Below are 20971 nucleotides of genomic sequence, written 5' to 3'. Positions count from 1 at the left end.
GGAACGGGAGAAAATCCAGGACTTATTTCATGGAGAATTTCTGTTCTAACAGTGTGCCAGATTCAGAGAGCAGTGAAGCGCACTGAAAGTCACCTCCACTGTCATGAGAGCAGAATAAAGTCCGAGCAGTGAAGATCTTTCCACGACCGGTTCTTGTGAACCAGCCGACAGCCCGCCAGCTCAAACACCTCGCTATAATCTCACAGTGAGTGAGGCGTGATCACGATACGCGCTCTGCTGTGCTACTATAGTCGTTTCATAAAAGCAGAAAATACGAGGAGAGCTGGACGTATGTTCTTGTAATCATGGAATAAAACAGGGCATGTCCGCGATTTGAGGCCGGGACCTCTCGCAACCAAACAGCAAGCCTAGACCAAAGAGCCAGAGAGGTCGTGCGTGCTCCGATTTCAAGTGTTTTTCACGAGTGTGCGATCGCACAGAGGACTCGTGAGGGATTTAGTGTGATCGCCAGGAGAGGAAGGGGGATTAGCTCAAATGGTAGAGCGCTCGCTTAGCATGCGAGAGGTAGCGGGATCGATGCCCGCATCCTCCAGCTTCTGCGCTCTACGTCCTAGAGAGGACAGACTCCTGTCTCACTTGCAACATTGTGAAGACTTTGCGTCGAGCGCTGTAAGGAGGCGATGACCTCTCCCCGCCACGTTTTCAATTTATAAAACTGTAACTTAACCCTTCCACGGGAAACCTGTTAAAACGGGAGAAAGTCTGCGATGTATTTTATTGATTATTTATTTTCTAACACACAGGTGTCAATCTTAATTAAACCCACGTCAGAATGTGTCCCTTTCAATCCATTATTATATAATCCAGTTCGTGCCGAGCACACAGCGGGTGAGAGTACAGCACAGCAGAGCTTCGCATCAACAGGACTCACAGGAGGGAAAGGCTGTCCGGTATCGCCGGCCGTTCGCTCCATTACCAGATGACATCTTTCAAGCCCAAATCACACTCGTATATGAGAAACTATATATATACAGTCTACAGCATATGAATATGTATATACTGTACATGACTGCGAGGAGTACAAAACGTGGGTGCAACGTAATAAAGAGCAAGCTTCTGAAATCGTTCATGAATTTTTGATTCAAGATTTTTTTTTTTGCCGTGTACAACAAGTGTAGTGGAATGCTTACTCGTTCAGCTGTAGCAAGTAACAGTTTGTTCCGGAATGGCTGGGATCCTAAATGACAGATTGGGGTTTATTGTGACAGCGGATGGTGTGGATCTCACCGATTGATTTGAAATCATATCGTGTGAGTTCATACTGCAGCTCAGCCATCGTCCAGCTTCTTGAGCGCAGTAGGTAGCGCGTCAGTCTCATAATCTGAAGGTCGTGAGTTCAATCCTCACACGGGGCAGGGAGCGGTGCTGTTTTGGGCTCTTCACAGATGGGGCGTGGGACGTTCACTCCCCCACGCGGGTTCTTCACTTCCACGCCGAATACGAGATGTTTAGTCCGCGATAAACACAGTTCGATCCCTCGCTATGATGCTCGGTGTCCACTCACACCTTTTTAAAATAATGATACATGAGAGCTGCAGATAAACTCTTAGAGGTGAAGGTGTCTCCACCACCGGATCTTGTAAACCAGCAGTCAGCCCGTCAGCTGCAGCACCTGGCTATAACCTCACGACACTCGCTCTGCTGTGCTCCCGAGGAGGGCTGGATATGTCTTCCTACAATGATAGAAAAAAAGACGGGCTCGTCCGGGATTTGAACCCGGGACCTCTCGCACCCAAAGCGAGAATCATACCCCTAGACCAACGAGCCCTGCGACAAGCTAACCCTCAAATTTCACACGTGTTCTTCGCGCCCAGAGACCGGAGACAGACCAGTGCAGTGAGACTCGCGCCGTTCGCTTGGACTAAACCAACGAGCCCACCCTTCCCCTCTCTCCTCCCAGTGAGCTCGCGGGGGGGTCATTCACTCGTGCCAGGTGGGTCCTGTTCGCTCATACACGCGTGTTCTTGCCTACCTCGCGGAATGCGTGACCTTTCCAAGGGAGAAAAGCACAGCCCAGTGCTCGATCGGAGTCTCCCGGCTGTTTTTGTCCTTGTGCGTTTAACACAGAAACACGTCTGACAGCAACCGCTCATTAAGACTGGCCACATGTGTGCAGCAGTTTTTTTCTCGTGTTTCTCTTTTCTTCATTAATTTGCTGCAATTATCGGTATAAAGTCAAATCGGTCAGGATCTCGGACTTTAATAAACGAGCACTTGGGTCTTACACTCTTTGCATAATAAGACCGTCAAAAGAAGCAGACCTTAATTTAAGATCGAAATATCAGAGTAGGTGTCCGAACTGTAGAGTCTTTATAATTTCCCCGCGAGGAAGGTCAAACAGATGACTGAAGCACAACAAAACAACACAATAAAAGTTTAGCCCAAGAATTTCAAAAAATACATTTCTCTGTCAGTAAGACCTAGACTCAAGCGGGCTGTGGTTTTTGTTGTAAACAGAGCACAGAGCACTTCTAAGACAGGCTTGTCACAGTGACGTGTAATTCTTCTTTAGAGACAGTGAGAAGGTCCTGAGCAGGTGGGCTAGGCTGTGAAAGCGCATGTCTAATGTAGACAGAGCCCAGTCATCACTGAGCGCGGTGTAGTAGTGCCGAGTGATCACTGTGTTGAAGTTAAAGTCTAAAGCGCTCGTGGAGCGGTAGATGTTGATGAAACGATTATCTTCATTTAACCTGTTTTCCTACTGTTTATCATCTTTAAATCCACTTAACATGGAATATTAAGGTGAAATTTTGTAACTATAAGGAATTGTTTGCAGCTGAAGATAATACGATATTTGCAATATTATCATACTGTGTATAGCCGGCAGTGGCGGCTAAACAAGAGGAAAATACACAGCAGTATTTCACCTTCTTCATAAACATTTTTTTGCTTATATAACCCAGCGCATCTGCGACAGATTTGAATGCCACTCTCTCGCCTTTTATAAAACAGACATCTCTGTTTCTCAATTCACAGACGCAGAATTACACATCGTGCGTTGTTAAAGAGGTCAGTCCTATACTTCTCAGAATTATAATATATTTATATTCCTAAATATCGTTCTCGTAACTCTAGGGGATTTCGTGAAAACGCTACAGGCCAAAATCGCTTTCGAGCTTCAAGCTAACTTCACCGCGGTCGCTCCCCGTCAGTATGGCGCACAGGAGGATCCCCGCTTTTCACGCGGGAGACCGGGGTACGTTTCTGCGACGGGGCGCTGGTTTCATTTTTAACAAGCTGACTTCACTTACAATTAAACGTTTGTTTAAACTCATATCAGAAGAATAACGAATTCCGTTGCATTTTCCAACAATAACGTGCAATTAAACAGGTGAAAACGCCATTTGCTTTCATTGCGATGTTATGGTGATTCCTGTGAGAAGCGCGTATGGACACGTGTAACTTCTCTCCAGTGTGATGACAGTTTCTGAAGCAGGGAGAGAGATCTTATATACATTTCCCTTCCAAAGGGGCACTCGGTCAACTTTTAGAAGTTTTTCGAAAATCTGAGTTAGATTTTTTTTTAATCCGTAATTGTTATTACAATCTCCTGCAAAAAGAAGGATGAAGATGAACTAAACGCTGAAACCTAAAAGATCAGCCCTGAGAGGAAATGTCTCCTGACAGTGAACAGATCTCTCGCTCAGCGGTAGACACGCGCTCCTCGTTAGTGTAGTTGTGTCTTTAAAAGTGGCTCAACTGTCTGGTTTCATCAAGAGCGGAAACAACAGAAATAGACTACAAACTGAAATTAATTACTTCACCATTAATGAATTTATATTACTCACTAACAGTTTATAGGCGTCTTTACACATCCGAGACCCGGTGAAAACACCATTTCCTCTCACCTGGCCCATGCTCTGTCGGAAGGACTTCTTAACGCGTTTTAAAACTCAAAACCGAAGCTGAAATAATCGATTCCGAACGTGTTAGTAGCCTCTGTGGGGGAGCAGTAGCGGTTCCACAGCTGGGAACAAGTTTCTGAAGATAATCGAAATGAAAGCCAAATCGCCAAATCCTGAAATATCAGCCCCGAGAGGAAACGTCTCCTGAGAGGAAACAGAGCTCCCGCTCCTCGTTAGTATAGGGGTGAGTATCCCCGCCTGTAACCCGGAAGAATCTTTTTAGAAGTTCATCCGAAGATGAAACAATTCCGTTAATTTCTGCGATTTCCACCAATAAAGAGAAGTGGAAGTAATTTTGATTTATTTATAGGTCGTCTTTTCATAATGATGTGTATTTCTGCGTCGGTAGACTAGAAATAGTGGGTGTGTGAAGATGAGACTCACTGGCCCGTACGGGGATCGAACCCGCGACTTTGGCGTTATTAGCACCACGCTCTAACCAACTGAGCTAACCGGCCTCGTGAGTCACATCTCTACCGCTGAGTTTTCCTACCTTTTGTTTTCTTAGTGAATCAGCTGGTGATGATCGATATAGAGAGACAGAAATAGCAAATTAATCACGCAGAGAGATTTTGGGTTGGAAATGATGCGGGAACGAGCCTGTGTCAGTTCGGGAGAAGGTAGGTTTGTGCGTGTAGTCATGGCCGAGTGGTTAAGTCGCTGGACTTGAAATCCATTTGGGTTTCCAAAACAGAGAGGCACCTCAGTAACAGCCTGGATGTTGACAGGATTGTGACAGCGGATGGTGTGGATCTCACCGATTGATTTGCAATCATATCGTGTGAGTTCATACTGCAGCTCAGCCATCGTCCAGCCTCGTTAGCGCAGTAGGTAGCGCGTCAGTCTCATAATCTGAAGGTCGTGAGTTCGATCCTCACACGGGGCAGGGCTCAGTGCTGTTTCGGGCTCTTCACGGATGGGGCGTGGGACGTTCACTCCCACACGCGTGTTCTTCACTTACACGCTGAATATGAGATGTTTAGTCCGCGATAAACACAGTTCGATCCCTCGCTATGATGCTCGGTGTCCACTCACACCTTTTTAAAATAATGATACATGAGAGCTGCAGATAAACTCTTAGAGGTGAAGGTGTCTCCACCACCGGATCTTGTAAACCAGCAGTCAGCCCGTCAGCTGCAGCACCTGGCTATAACCTCACGACACTCGCTCTGCTGTGCTCCCGAGGAGGGCTTCCTACAATGATAGAAAAAAAGACGGGCTCGTCGGGGATTTGAACCCGGGACCTCTCGCACCCAAAGCGAGAATCATACCCCTAGACCAACGAGCCCTGCGACAAAGTGCCCCTCAAATTTCACACGTGTTCTTCGCACCCAGAGACCGGAGACAGACCAGTGCAGTGAGACTCGCGCCGTTCGCTTGGACTAAACCAACGAGCCCACCCTTCCCCTCTCTCCTGCCAGTGAGCTCGCGGGGGGGTCATTCACTCGTGCCAGGTGGGTCCTGTTCGCTCATACACGCGTGTTCTTGCCTACCTCGCGGAATGCGTGACCTTTCCAAGGGAGAAAAGCACAGCCCAGTGCTCGATCGGAGTCTCCGGGCTGTTTTTGTCCTTGTGCGTTTAACACAGAGACACGTCTGACAGCAACAGCTCATTAAGACTGGCCACATGTGTGCAGCAGTTTTTTTCTCGTGTTTCTCTTTTCTTCATTAATTTGCTGCAATTATCGGTATAAAGTCAAATCGGTCAGGATCTCGGACTTTAATAAACGAGCACTTGGGTCTTACACTCTTTGCATAATTAGACCGTCAAAAGAAGCAGACCTTAATTTAAGATCGAAATATCAGAGTAGGTGTCCGAACTGTAGAGTCTTTATAATTTCCCCGCGAGGAAGGTCAAACAGATGACTGAAGCACAACAAAACAACACAATAAAAGTTTAGCCCAAGAATTTCAAAAAATACATTTCTCTGTCAGTAAGACCTAGACTCAAGCGGGCTGTGGTTTTTGTTGTAAACAGAGCACAGAGCACTTCTAAGACAGGCTTGTCACAGTGACGTGTAATTCTTCTTTAGAGACAGTGAGACGGTCCTGAGCAGGTGGGCTAGGCTGTGAAAGCGCATGTCTAATGTAGACAGAGCCCAGTCATCACTGAGCGCGGTGTAGTAGTGCCGAGTGATCACTGTGTTGAAGTTAAAGTCTAAAGCGCTCGTGGAGCGGTAGATGTTGATGAAACGATTATCTTCATTTAACCTGTTTTCCTACTGTTTATCATCTTTAAATCCACTTAACATGGAATATTAAGGTGAAATTTTGTAACTATAAGGAATTGTTTGCAGCTGAAGATAATACGATATTTGCAATATTATCATACTGTGTATAGCCGGCAGTGGCGGCTAAACAAGAGGAAAATACACAGCAGTATTTCACCTTCTTCAGAAACATTTTTTTGCTTATATAACCCAGCGCATCTGCGACAGATTTGAATGCCACTCTCTCGCCTTTTATAAAACAGACATCTCTGTTTCTCAATTCACAGACGCAGAATTACACATCGTGCGTTGTTAAAGAGGTCAGTCCTATACTTCTCAGAATTATAATATATTTATATTCCTAAATATCGTTCTCGTAACTCTAGGGGATTTCGTGAAAACGCTACAGGCCAAAATCGCTTTCGAGCTTCAAGCTAACTTCACCGCGGTCGCTCCCCGTCAGTATGGCGCACAGGAGGATCCCCGCTTTTCACGCGGGAGACCGGGGTACATTTCTGCGACGGGGCGCTGGTTTCATTTTTAACAAGCTGACTTCACTTACAATTAAACGATGTTTAAACTCATATCAGAAGAATAACGAATTCCGTTGTATTTTCCAACAGTAACGTGCAATTAAACAGGTGAAAACGCCATTTGCTTTCACTGCGATGTTATTGTGATTCCTGTCAGAAGCGCGTATGGACACGTGTAACTTCTCTCCAGTGTGATGACAGTTTCTGAAGCAGGGAGAGAGATCTTATATACATTTCCCTTCCAAAGGGGCAGTCGGTCAACTTTTAGAAGTTTTTCAAAAATCTGAGTTAGATTTTTTTTTTAATCCGTAATTGTTATTACAATCTCCTGCAAAAAGAAGGATGAAGATGAACTAAACGCTGAAACCTAAAAGATCAGCCCTGAGAGGAAATGTCTCCTGACAGTGAACAGATCTCTCGCTCAGCGGTAGACACGCGCTCCTCGTTAGTGTAGTTGTCTTTAAAAGTGGCTCAACTGTCTGGTTTCATCAAGAGTGGAAACAACAGAAATAGACTACAAACTGAAATTAATTACTTCACCATTAATTAATTTATATTACTCACTAACAGTTTATAGGCGTCTTTACACATCCGAGACCGGTGAAAACACCATTTCCTCTCACCTGGCCCATGCTCTGTCGGAAGGACTTCTTAACGCGTTTTAAAACTCAAAACCGAAGCTGAAATAATCGATTCCGAACGTGTTAGTAGCCTCTGTGGGGGAGCAGTAGCGGTTCCACAGCTGGGAACAAGTTTCTGAAGATAATCGAAATGAAAGCCAAATCGCCAAATCCTGAAATATCAGCCCCAAGAGGAAACGTCTCCTGAGAGGAAACAGAGCTCCCGCTCCTCGTTAGTATAGGGGTGAGTATCCCCGCCTGTAACCCGGAAGAATCTTTTTAGAAGTTCATCCGAAGATGAAACAATTCCGTTAATTTGCGGAATATTTCGATATTCTACCAATAAAGAGAAGTGGAAGTAATTTTGATTTATTTATAGGTCGTCTTTTCATAATGATGTGCATTTCTGCGTCGGTAGACTAGAAATAGTGGGTGTGTGAAGGTGAGACTCACTGGCCCCTACGGGGATCGAACCCGCGACCTTGGCATTATTAGCACCACACTAACCAACTGAGCTAACCGGCCTCGTGCGTCAAGAATCTGCCGCTGAGTTTTCCTACCTTTTGTTTTCTTAGTGAATCAGCTGGTGATGATCGATATAGAGAGACAGGAATAGCAAATTAATCATGCAGAGAGATTTTGGGTTGGAAATGATGCGGGAACGAGTCAGTGTCAGTTCGGGAGAAGGTAGGTTTGTGCGTGTAGTCGTGGCCGAGTGGTTAGGGCGCTGGACTTGAAATCCATTTCAGTTTCCAAAACAAAGAAGCACCTCAGTAACAGCCTGGAGAGGAACAAGTCGCCACTCAGAACACGCATCATTTCTCATCACACAGTGCTGATTCACTGAGCAAAGACCATCGCTAGGTGGCACTTGTGGAGCAGTACATGTTGGTGAAACGATTATCTTCATTTAATCTGCTTTCCAACTGTTTATCATCTTTAAATCCACTTAATATGGAATATTAAGATGAAATGTTGCAACTATAAGGAATTGTTTGCAGCCTCAGATAATACGATATTTGCAATATTATCATACTGTGTATAGCCGGCAGTGGCGGCTAAACAAGAGGAAAATACACAGCAGTATTTCACCTTCTTCTTAAACATTTTTTGCTTATAAAACCCAGCGCATCTGCGACAGATCTGAATGCCGGAGTCTTGCTGTATTTCTAATCCCAGTGTGATACTCGAGGAACATAGTGGGGTCGCGGTGGCTCAATAAATCCTGAAATCATACAGTATGTATTCTAGGTACGAGGTTATGAAACAACATGACAGTAGCTGTGTGTCACCAGTGGGATTCACCAGCCGGTGTCACTCTGGTATTTAAACTCGGACCTGTGGTCGTCCTGGTTACTGTGCGGTTCCTGGGACTGAGAATGTGTCCCTCCCCCGCCCTGAATTAGACGCTGGTCCTTCTCAGGTCTGTGGAAGATCTCCACAGTCTGACTTGCTCAGGGTCAGATCTGGAAATGTTTTTCACAGGGCCTGTTAACTCAGTGTGGTGCTAATAACGCCAAGGTCGTGGGTTTGATCCCCGTACGGGCCACTGTCTCTACCTTGAAAAGACTTTTCTTATTGTGAAGAAATCAGAATTACTTTCACTTCGTAAACCTGAGTCTAGATCTTGCTCAAAAAGAAGTGCATTTCTCTTAATTGTCGGAAATTGTTTAAAAAGTCGCAATTGTTTATTCTTCAGATAAACGTTTAAAGGTCTGACAGGAAACTGGCCATTTAGATATAAGGGGGTTTCAAATCTATTTTTTTTAAATGTGCTGCTTCATAACCGATATAATCACAGCCAATCCGGGAGCTGCAAGGCACCAGCTCATCCGTAATCTAACTGTCGTTCAGGTGGGTCTTCAATGCAGTCGATTCAGTTTGTATCCAAAGACTCCAAAACTCCTTTCCACGAGTAAACGTCGTCGGCAGGATTCCCACGGAGAGACGCCAGTGGATTTCTAGTCAATCGCCTTAAACACTCAGCCACGACTACAAACATGACCCCACTTTCTCGCGGACTGACACGGGTTCGTTCCCGCATCATTTCCACTCCAACCCGCTCTCTTCGTGATTAAGTTGATATTTCTATATATTTATAAAGATTAAGAAAAGCTGTGTGTTAGGAGTGGGATTCAAACCCATGCTTCCAGAGGAGACTGCAACCTGAACGCAGCGCCTTAGACCGCTCGGCCATCCTGACTGCTGACATACTTGCCAGCCAGTCCGATGAGCCACTGCGACCCCGCTACGGTCCTCGAGTATCACACTGGTATTAGAAATACAGCAAGACTCTGGCATTCAAATCTGTCGCAGATGCGTTTGGTTCTTGTGAGCCATCTGATGGGTGAAGTCTAAAAAAGTCAATTAAAGTTTAATTTATCTAAACCCGCGGGAACTTCTGATTGCTGGAGAGACTCTACAGCTCTTGAAATGAAACAGTGGGGCTGTTTCGCTACCTTTTGTGTTTTCTTAGTGAATCCGCTGGTGATTATCGGTATAGAGAGATAGAAATCCCAAAACTGAGCACGAAGAGAGCGGGTTGGGCGCTCTCTGCTTAAATCTCATCTCAGCAGATCGGGAGTCGGAGGGCCAAGCGAGCCGCAGACGTGTCGATGGCTGACGAGGGCTCGCTGCTGAGGCAGGGAGGCCACTTCAGCCAGAAGGACTTGAGCGAGGTGGGATCTCAAAGACGGTCTTGCAACAGAAACAAGGAGAAAAAGTATTGGTGAGATCAAAAGGCGGATTCAATATCCATGAGGGAGCATCGCTAGATTAGGGAACAGACAGTTGAAAACCCCGAGTGGCTCATTTTCAGATTAGGTTCATATTTGGCCTCGTTAGCGCAGTAGGTAGCGCATCAGTCTTATAATCTGAAGGTTGTGAGGTCGATCCTCATACGGGCCAGGACTTTTTTTGCTCATCTGACACAGGCGGTTCCTGTTCGCTCATACACTCGTGTTCTTGCCTACTTCGTGGAATGCGTGACCTTTCCAAGGGAGAAAAGCACAGCCGCATTGCTCGATCGGAGTCTCCAGTCTGTTTTCTCCTTCTGCGTTTAACACAGAAGCATGTCTGACAGCAACAGATCACACAGCTCATTTAAGACTAGCCACATGTGTGCAGTATGTGCAGCAGTTTTTTGTCGTGTTTTGTGGTTTCTTTGTCAATTTGCTGCAATTATCGGTATAAACTTTGCACACACTTTGCATGACATGACCGTCAAAGAAGCAGACCTTAATTTAAGATCGAATATCAGAGTAGGTGTCCGAACTGTAGAGTTTTTATAATTTCCCTGAGAGGAAGGTCAAACAGATGACTGTAGCACAATAGAACAACATAATAACAGTAACACAACAAAACAAAACTGAAAACAGTATCACAACACTGTGACAATGACACTGTACTGAACCAGTAACAAAACACTGTAACACTGTACTGAACCAGTAACACAACACTGTGTCAATTACACTGCACTGAATACAGTAACACAACATTATGAGAATAACACTGTACTGAACCAGTTACACAACACTGTAACACAGCACAAAAAGACACTGGTAATGTCTACGATTCGGATAAGAGAAGCTTTCATATCATCTCTGGGTGGAAATACTCCAATGTCACTGTTTAAGGTTTGGAAACAGCTGATTGGCTCTTTCCCTACATTATCACAGCCAATCAGAGAGCTCCAGGGCAAAAGCGTGTCTTTGATCCCAATGAAGGCTGTCCTACAGGCGTGAGTCCAAATTTTTTTATTTTTTTAAAATTTCTGTATTTCTTGTAACACTCTCCCGTGACAAATGAAGATGAAACATTCGAGAGCAGATGAGAACGTCATTTGTTTTCTCTTGGGCCATGCAAAATTGAAAGCACTTTTCAGCATTTAAAACCTCAACAAAAAAGCTGAAATAGCCTCTTTTGCAGGTGTTAGTAGTGCTGAAGAAGGAGTAGTGTCGGTAGCACAGCCGGACGTTCTGACATTTATCGAAGTAAGCTTTATACCATTTCCTACTGATTCAATTCTATGGCATCCAAGAGACACTGTCATCCTTAGACAGGGGCTTGTGGTTTGGACTCTGCTTTCATTTTTCTTCTCCTTTCTTCCAGTTTTTATATTATTGTTGCAGTTTTTTTTTAACTACCAAGTATGTCGTGACGTGATGATTGTTCACATTTTTTCCGTGTTGTTCATGGTGCCATGTGATACTCTGTTTGTTCTGAAAAATCAATCGAGAAAATGAATATAAAATTTCGTCTGGAATAGTTTCACTTATGTGTCTTTATAAATAATAGCTATAAATTATTTTTTGATTATTGGAGTTCGTGAGGGCAGTGACGGTGCCCGGCAGGAGGGGAGGAAGCGGCACACGGTGAGGAAGATGAAGGATCCAGGCTCAGACAGGGACTCGAGCTCTCGCTGTGCCCGTGAGGAGTCCTCACGAGGCTCCTGCAGTCATGTTCACGGGAGACAGCGGGAGGAGACGGGGATGTCAGGGCGCAGGACGGTGGAAGTGGAGGAAGAGCGCACACAGGCGCTCGTCCGGGATTTGGAGCCGGGACGTCTCGCACTCGAAGCAAGAATCACACCCCTAGACGAACGAGCCCACCTTTCTCCCCTCTCTCCTGCCAGTGAGCTCGAGTGCGATTCCTGGGACAGAGTGTGTCCCTCCCCCGCCCTGATTTAGACACTGGCCCATCTCAGGTCTGTGGGAAATCTCCACAGTCGGACTTGCTGAGAGTCAGGGCTGGAAACATGTCGTAGGAGGCTGGTTAGGGGTTGTGCGTGTAGTCGTGGCCTAGTGGTTAAGGCGATGGATTAGAAATCCAATAAAATAACAATTAACGGAGTTGTTTATTCTTCAGATGAACTTTTAAACAAACATTGTTTTTTTTTAAACTGTAGTGAGGTGGTTAAAAAGTTACCAGTCTCCCCATCAATTCAAAGCGTGATCGATGCCCGGATCTTGCAACTTTTGCGCTCTATGTACTAGAGAGGACAGACTCCTGTCTCACTTGCAATGTTGTGTGGACTTTGCGTTGACCGCTGTAACATCTGTGTGACATCTCACCGCCACGTTTTCAATTTATACAACTGTAACTTAACCCTTCCACGGGAAACCTGTTAAAACAGGAGAACGTCTGCGATGTATTTTATTGATTATTTATTTTCTAACACACAGGAGTCAATCTTAATTAAACCCACGTCAGAATGTGTCGCTTTCAACCCATTATTATATAATCCAGTTAGTGCCGAGCACACAGCGGGTGAGAGTACAGCACAGCAGAGCTTCGCTTCAACAGGACTCACAGGAGGGAAGGGCTGTCTGGTATCGCCGGCTGTTCGCTCCATTACCAGATGACATGTTTCAAGCCCAAATCACACTTGTATATGAGAAACTATATATATACACAGTATACAGCATATGAATATGTATATACTTTACATGACTGCGAGGAATATGAAACGTAATAAAGAGCAAGCTGCTGAAATCGTTTATGAATTTTTGATTCAAGATTTTTTTATTTGCCATATACAACAAGTGTATTGGAATGCTTACTCGTTCAGCTGTAGCCAGTAACAGTACAGAAAAAAAAATAGGCACAAATGACAAACAGACATGGACAATAAATTTAGACAATAGACGTTTTAATACAGCCTAGACAGGTCACAGTGCAGACAGCGCAGTACCTTACAGTGCAGGTGCGAATATGAGCTGTTTAAGATGCGGGCTGCTTGGGCGAAGACACTGTTTTTGAATCTATTCAAAATCCATCTCTCAGACCCCAGGGGTGAAAACAGATCATGGCCCGGGTGAATTGGGTCCTGAAGTATAGCTCGAGCCCAGTTGTGGCAGTGGTCGAGATCTATCTGGTCGATGGAGGGTGGCTCGTTCCCAGTGATTTTCTGGGCAGACCTCACAACCCTCTGTATGGCTGTTCTGTCCTGTACTGTGGCTCCACCATACAACACCGTAACACCACCAGACAGGACACTCTCAATCGGATTACAGTAACAATTAGTAAGTGTTGTCTTGCTCATCCCCCACTTCCTTAACTGTCTCAAGAAGTGAAGGCGCTGGTGGGCTTTAGTGAGGATGGCAGCAGTGTTCTCTGGCCAGCTCAGCCTCTCAGTGATCTGGAGGCTGAGGAACCTGAAGGTGCTGACAGTTTCAACTGGAGCCCCCTGAATGATTATGGGTGTATGACGTCCTCTGTGCCTCCCGAAGTCCACTATAATCTCTTATGTTTTGGCGATGTGAAGTGTGAGGTTGTTGTTGTGGCACCACTCCATCACGTTTCATCACTGTTGCTGATAAGACCGATGACTGTGGTGTCATCAGCAGACTTGGTGATGCGGTTGCTGTTAAATCTGGCCACACAGTCGTGTGTAAATGGAGAATACAGCCAGGGGCTCAGGCAGCAGTGTGTCCCCCTGTGTTGAGGATCAGAGGGGATGAGGTTTTGATTCCAGTCCTCACCACTTGGGGTCTGCCTGTCAGGAAGTCCAGGACCCAGTTGCAGATGGAGTTGTTGAGGTCCAGACCCCTGAGCTTGACCACCAGCCTGCCTGGCACAGTTGTGTTGAAGGCTGAGCTGAAGTCAATAAATAACATCCTGGCACAGGTGCTCCTCTTGTCCAGGTGGTGTGAAGGGCCAGTGAGACAGCATCGTCCACTGACCTATTATTCCTATAAGCAAACTGCAGGAGGTCCAGGGAGTCCGGGACAATACTGCTGATGTGTCCCCTCACCAGTTTCTTCTGTGCCGGTGGCACTTCATGACTACTGAGGTGAGTACCACCGGGCGGTAGGCATTCTGACACGACACCTTGGTTGCCTCAGGCAGGGGCACGATAGTAGTTCTCTTGAAGCACAGTGGGACAGTAGACAGGGATAGTGACATGTTAGATATTACAGTGAAGACAGGGGGCAGCTGTGCTCTGCCTGCCTTTTAAACACAGGAGGTGAGGCCATCAGGGCTCGCAGCCTTGTGTGGCTCCACCTGTCCGAAAGCTCTCCGTACCTCCTGTTCAGACAGCTGCAGCACAAACTCCCCAGACTCACTGGGCATTCTGGGTGAAGGGTCTGTGTTGTGAGCATCAGACCTGGCATAGAAGTTGTTTAGTTGGTCAGGCAATGAATCATCAGCTGTTGTTTTAACACCCATTTGTCCTTTATAATTAGTGACAGCCCTCAGGCCATTCCAGAGGTGCGCTGTGTTAATGCCCCCACATTGTGATTCAAGCCTGTCTCTGTCGTCCCTTTTCGCATGTCTGACGGCCCTCTCCAGGTCACACCTGGCTTTCCTGTACAGCCCAGGGTCTCCAGAGTTGAAGGCCACAGACCGCTCCTTCAGCTTGGCTTATACAAATACAAATGTCAACACAGTATTTGATACACTGTGTAACTGTATTATCATGATTATGACAAGGTAGAATCACTTAAACGAACTGAAATTGTTCATTTATACCATGAGATATTTTGAAACATTAAATGTATTTTACAGCTAATTTCTTGCTTTCATTTCTCCTACACGCAGTATTGTTATTAACAGAAACTACGAAACGAAGAAGAAACACCAGATACTGAGCTCTGGCTCGTTCATTCCAGTGTTGACTTGTCTTTGGCGACACCTGGTGGCCACAGCGGTCAGTCCGCCACGTCGCCCGTGAACAGGCAGCGCGCGTATTACAGCCTGGAAGACGCACAGAGGGAAACCGGTTTCATTTCTGTCTCCTTTCTAATCCACTCCGGGATGGAATGATGAAAGTGGGAGACACTTTTCCCCCGTCACCCACGACACGATCCACACTCAGACTGCTTGGTCATAACTCCCGCTTGCTTTTTACTCCATTTCTGAACGTTGTTTGCCCTATGTACGGTTCAAAGTTTTGTGGTCATCAGTTTAATGCGCTTTATATGACTTCGCGTGGTGTTCTGGTCTCTTGTCCGGTGAGTTATGAAGATGAGATCTTCCCTTTTCTTCAGCCCGGCGTTTTAATCTTTTGGGGGAATATGGTCTGAGTTGCAACAGTCACACGGAAATAATGTTCATAGAAATAATGTTCATTTCGACATGACCTGGAGCTCATTCCTCTTCCAGCCTCATTAGCGCAGTAGGAAGCGCGTCAGTCTCATACTCTGAAGGTCGTGAGTTCGATCCTCACACGGGGCAGGGATCGATGCTTATTGGGGCTCTTCACAGATGGGGCGTGAGACGTTCACTCACACACACGCGTGTTCTTCTCTTCCACGCCCAATACGACATGTTTAGTCCGCGAAAAACACGGTTTCCACTCGCGCGTTTTAAAAATGATTCATGACGGCTCATGTTCGCTCATGCACGCGTGTTCTTGCACGTGGAATGCGTGACCTTTCCAAGGGAGAAAAGCACAGCCCAGTACTCGATCGGAATCTCCGGGCTATTTTTGTCCTTGTGCGTTTAGCACAGAAGCACGTCTGACAGCAGCAGATCACACAGCTCATTTAAGACTGGCCACATGTGTGCAGCAGTTTTTTTCTCGTGTTTCTGTTTTCTTCATTAATTTGCTGCTAATTATCGGTATAAAGTCAAATCAGTCAGGATCTCGGACTTTAATAAACGAGCACTTGGGTCTAACACTCCTTGCATAACAAGACCGTCAAAGGAAGCAGACCTTAATTTCAGATCGAATATCAGTAGGTGTAGGTGTCTGAACTGTAGAGTTTTTAAAATTTCCCTGCGAGGATGGTCTGCGCTGTTATTGTGATTCCTGTCAGAAGCGCGTGTGGACACATGTAACTTCTCTCCAGTGTGATGACAGTTTCTGAAGCAGGGAGAGAGATCTTATATACATTTCCTTTCCCCACTAATCTGACTACTATTCCAAAGGGGTAGTCAACTACCAACAATTCCCTTCAGTTATGCTCCACATTAATGTTCCATATGAAGTGGATTTAAAACACATTTAAGGTGATGGTCGTGTAGTCGTGGCCGAGTGGTTAAGGCGCTGGACTAGAAATCCATTGGGGACTAGAAATCAATGAGGGACACATCCCGTAAAGAAAGCATCTTTAGATTTTTTTGTGTTTTCCTGAGTCTTCATTTAATCTGCTTTCCTACTGTTCATCATCTTTAAATCCACTTAATATGGAATATTAAGATTAAATGTTGTAACTATACGGAACAAGTAATAGGTTTATTCCATGCTGAAAAAGAGGAAGAAAGAGAACACAACGTTTCGGCTGTGGAGCCTTCTTCAGGTGTGAATATATAAGGAATTGTTATATAGGAATTGTTTGCCTTATAGTTTGGAACCTATTAGGAATTGTTTGCAGCGGAAAATAATACGATATTTGCAATATTATCATATTGTGTATAGCCGGCAGTGGCGGCTAAAAATGAGTAAAATACACAGCAGTATTTCACCTTCTTCATAAACACTTTTTTGCTTATAAAACCCAGCGCATCTGCGACAGATCTGAATGCCGGAGTCTCGCTGTATTTCTAATACCAGTGTGATACTCGAGAAACGTAGTGGGGTCGCGGTGTCTCATAGGACCGGCTGGCACACTTGTCAGCAGTCCGGATGGCCGAGCGGTCTAAGGCGCTCCGTTCAGGTCGCGGTCTCCCCTGGAGGCGTGGGTTCAAAATCCCCTCCTGATACGCACAGCTCTTCCTTATCAGTATAAAAACATAGAAATATAATAAATATAGCACAGATATCTCTTATCTTTTCTCCTTAGAGCACCAGTGAAGGAAGCACTAAGTACTGCACACCGAAAATGCTTCTACAACATCTCGCGAGCTCAGCCCTGAGCATGAACTGCAGGAGCTGTGAATCAGAACATTTCAATTCATCTGATCAGTAAATGAATATGCAGGACCCGTTAATATAGGGTCTCTCCTGTTCGCACAGTATATAACTGAACGTCCCTCGTAATTTGAAAGAGACCGGATAAGGACACGGAGCTACTAACGCGATTCTCATTGCAATTAGTCCCGAGACAAGCGAGTCCAGCGGCTGCGGGTTTGAAGGTGAACGTGTCTCGTATTCTAAGGGCTTCTGCTTCTACTGATGAATGATAGAGCTTTGTGAGGAGATCCTTCAGACGATCAGGCGAACACGTCGCTCTTTCGGTCACGTGTAGAGGCTACAGTTGTGTCAGCAGTGCGCTAAATGTAAGTGCATCTGTAACGCTTCATCGCAGAGATTTTTGTTTTAGCGCACCGTTACAAGCGCCCACACAACTTATTCTCTGAACCCCCGAATTGCTCCACAACCGGGGGAAACCCTGTTTTCCCTCGAGAGCCACCAGTGCACGGTCCCATCACACTCAAGAACACAACAAATATCTTTAGTGAAGATCCAGAAGTCCAGAACAAATTGAAAACTTGCACTGTATTTGAATACGAATTTCCTTCAGTTCAGCTCTCTTCAGTCCCCAGGATAGCCGTGCGAGTGGCGAACACAGTTGGCCATGCCCCTCGGACCACACGAAATTAATGTAATTTTATTTATTGCACATCTGCAGTCATTGTTTACATGCCTGCATCGTTTACATTAGAACTGTTTACTTGTACACTGTCTACTGTCTGTATATTGTCTTGATGCACTGTCTGCACTTTGTGTTTTTACACCTGTTTCAACAATCGACCGTAAGAAGAGAAGTCCTGTCACTGGACACGTATCTAAGTAATTAATTCATATAATTAACGTAAATTAACAATTAACGGAGTTAAAACGTTGTTTTTTTTTAAGTTAAAAAGTTTCCCGTCGGGTAATCAAACTCCGATCTCCCCCGTGACAGGCCGGGATACTCACCACTATACTAACGAAGAGCGCGTGTCTGTCGTTGGTCTTGAGCTGTTTCCTGTTTACTTCCTCTCAGGGCTGGTGTTTTCCAGTTCGGCCTGTTAATATGATTCTTCACAGAAATGAGAATGAAAATGTGGAGAGATGTTATACGAATTTCCTTTTTCCGACTAATCTAACTGCTACTCCAAAGGTGAAACCCGTCAATTCTTAAAAGGTTTTTGAAAATCTGCCTGAATACGATTTTGTTTAAAAATCTTTCTGTGTTTATTATAAGAATCTCCAGCCAAAAAATAATGAACTTCTGAAAACAATGAAACTAAAAGGATGAAACCAAGCGCTCTTAGTTACTGAGTGTTCATGAGCGTCAATAAACAACTGAAAGCAGGTGAAATCACCGTGTGCTTTCACTGTTCCCAAGCTCAGTTAAAATAACTTTCCAGCGTTAGAAACCTCATTAATAACAACTGATTCTACACGTGTTAGTAGTGTGTGAGGAGGAGCGGTAAATAAAGTGTATTAACATACACAGTCAAGTTATTCACTCATCACAGAGCTCTTAAAAGGAGACACCCCAGATGGGATTCGAACCCACATCAAAAATTAACATTTAAATTGCTATCAGAGAGGGTTGTACGACTATTGCATCATTTTATCTGAGAGGGAGACTTTCTGTGTCACAGTTCTCGTTATTCGTGATCCTGCGCTTGAACTCGACCGGTTGCTGATAATGTCGGCTGACAGAGAGGCGCCTCAGTAGCGGCCTGGAGAGGAACAAGGCGCCACTCAGAACGCGCGTCATTTCTCATCACACAGCGCCGGTAGTGCAGCTTGACACTCGAAGGCTCCACGAGAGCCTTCTTTTCTTCTCAGCAGAGAATAAACCTTTACTTGCTCCTTAATTAACGAGAGTCTACCAGGACTGGGGATGAAAACCACGTGGTTTTTATGTCTCTTGGATCTTAAGTCCAATGCTTTTACCGCTCAGACTTTCTGCTCAATTACAGCACTAGAAATGTTCTGATTCAGGGCTTCTGCGGTTTCTGCTAATTACACGCAAGTGGGAGACTCCCTCTCTGAAGAGTCCCGTCTCCCTGCAAGAGAGAAGGCCAGTCAATCAGATGTACTCTAAAAAGCCAACATGAGAAAATCGCAGTGTGTCAGGAGTGGTTTCTTAAAAGCAGAAAATACGAGGAGAGCTAGACGTATGTTTTTGTAATCACGGAATAAATCAGGACTTGTCCGCGACTGGAGGCCGGGACCTCTCGCAACCAAACAGGAAGTCTAGACCAACGAGCCAGAGAGATCGTGCGTGCTCTGATTTCAAGTGTGTTTTTCACGAGTGTGCGATCGCACAGAAGACTCGAGAGGGATTTAATGTGCATGGGACGGAGGTGATCACTAGCACAGGAAGGGGGATTAGCTCAAATGGTAGAGCGCTCGCTTAGCGTGCGAGAAGTAGCGGGATCGATGCCTGCATCCTCCAGCCTTTTCGCTCTATGTACTAGAGAGGACAGACTCCTGTCTCACTTGCAACGTTGTGAAGACTTTGCGTCGAGCGCTGTAAGGACGCGATGACCTCTCACTGCCACGTTTTCAATTTAAAGAACTATCCCTTCCACGGGAAACCTGTTAAAACAGGAGAAAGTCTGCGATGTATTTTGTAGATGTAGCGCAGCGCTGATTCACTGAGCAAAGACCACCGATAGGTGGCGTTAATGGAGCGTTAGATGTTGTTGAAACGATGTTCTTCATTTAATCTGTTCTCCAACTGTTTATCATCTTTAAATCCACTTAATATGGAATATTAAAATGGTAGAATTTTAATCACAAGGTAGAATCACTTAAATGAACGAAACTGTTCATTTATACCATGAGATATTTTGAAACATTAAATGCATTTTACAACTACTTTCTTACTTTCATTTCTCCTACACGCACTATTGTTACGAACAGAAACTAAGAAAGAAGAAGAAACACCAGATACTGAGCTCTGGCTCATTCATTCCAGTGTTGACTTGTCTTTGGCGACACCTGGTGGCCACAGCGGTCAGTCCGCCACGTCGCCCGTGAACAGGCAGCGCGCGTATTACAGCCTGGAAGACGCTCAGAGGGAAACCGGTTTCATTTCTGTCTCCTTTATAATCCGCTCCGGGATGGAATGATGAAAGTGGGAGACACTTTTTCCCCGTCACCCACGACACGATCCACACTCAGACCGCTTACTTATAATTCCCGCTTGCTTTTTACTCCATTTCTGTTTGCCTGATGTACGGTTCAAAGTTTTGACACCGCGTGGTGTTCTGGTCTCTTCTGGTCTCTTGCCCGGTGAGTTATGAAGATGAGAGCTTCAGTCACACGGAAATAATGTTCATATATATAATGTTCATTCTGACAAGTGAATCGTCACCCCTTTTCGCCGTCATTCTGAAGAGAACAATTTGAAATCTCACCAAGCGCAATGTGGCTCGTTGGTCTCGGGGTATGATTCTCTCTTAGGGTGCATGAAGGCCCGTGTTCAAATCCCTGACGAGCCCAGTTTTATTATGTGATAGGAAGACATATCAAACTCACTTCTTACCTTTTGTCCGCGATAAACACGGTTCGATCCCTCGCTATGATGCTCGGTGTCCACTCACACCTTTTTAAAATAATGATACATGAGAGCAGCAGATAAACTCCGAGTGGTGAAGGTGTCTCCACCACCGGATCTTGTAAACCAGCAGTCAGCCCGTCAGCTGCAGCACCTGGCTATAACCTCATTACACTCGCTCTGCTGTGCTCCCGAGGAGGGCTGGATATGTCTTCCTACAATAATAGAAAAAAAGATGGTCTCTTCGCGCACAGAGGCCGGAGACAGACCGGAGACAGGTTGGAAATGATG

The 20971-nt window shown here is 45.3% G+C and overlaps 7 non-coding genes across 7 annotated transcripts; 4 read left to right on the top strand and 3 right to left on the bottom strand.

The window, feature by feature from the left end:
* Nucleotides 1–480: 480 nt before the first annotated feature.
* On the top strand, nucleotides 481–553 carry trnaa-agc (transfer RNA alanine (anticodon AGC)). Its single transcript has one exon. It is a non-coding gene; the product is annotated as a tRNA-Ala (tRNA).
* Nucleotides 554–1716: 1163 nt separating this feature from the next.
* trnap-ugg (transfer RNA proline (anticodon UGG)) lies at nucleotides 1717–1788 on the bottom strand. Its single transcript has one exon. It is a non-coding gene; the product is annotated as a tRNA-Pro (tRNA).
* A 2522-nt stretch (nucleotides 1789–4310) lies between these two features.
* On the bottom strand, nucleotides 4311–4384 carry trnai-aau (transfer RNA isoleucine (anticodon AAU)). Its single transcript has one exon. It is a non-coding gene; the product is annotated as a tRNA-Ile (tRNA).
* A 355-nt stretch (nucleotides 4385–4739) lies between these two features.
* trnam-cau (transfer RNA methionine (anticodon CAU)) lies at nucleotides 4740–4812 on the top strand. Its single transcript has one exon. It is a non-coding gene; the product is annotated as a tRNA-Met (tRNA).
* A 330-nt stretch (nucleotides 4813–5142) lies between these two features.
* On the bottom strand, nucleotides 5143–5214 carry trnap-ugg (transfer RNA proline (anticodon UGG)). Its single transcript has one exon. It is a non-coding gene; the product is annotated as a tRNA-Pro (tRNA).
* A 4908-nt stretch (nucleotides 5215–10122) lies between these two features.
* On the top strand, nucleotides 10123–10196 carry trnai-uau (transfer RNA isoleucine (anticodon UAU)). Its single transcript has one exon. It is a non-coding gene; the product is annotated as a tRNA-Ile (tRNA).
* Nucleotides 10197–15394: 5198 nt separating this feature from the next.
* On the top strand, nucleotides 15395–15467 carry trnam-cau (transfer RNA methionine (anticodon CAU)). The gene has a single exon. It is a non-coding gene; the product is annotated as a tRNA-Met (tRNA).
* The last annotated feature ends 5504 nt before the right edge of the window (nucleotides 15468–20971 follow it).

Source organism: Atractosteus spatula, chromosome 5 (assembly GCF_055471065.1).
Source record: "Atractosteus spatula isolate fAtrSpa1 chromosome 5, fAtrSpa1.hap1, whole genome shotgun sequence".
Lineage (NCBI taxonomy): Eukaryota > Metazoa > Chordata > Actinopteri > Semionotiformes > Lepisosteidae > Atractosteus > Atractosteus spatula.
The sequence above is the reverse complement of the archived record's forward strand: the minus strand, read 5'-3'. Positions and strand labels throughout refer to the sequence as shown.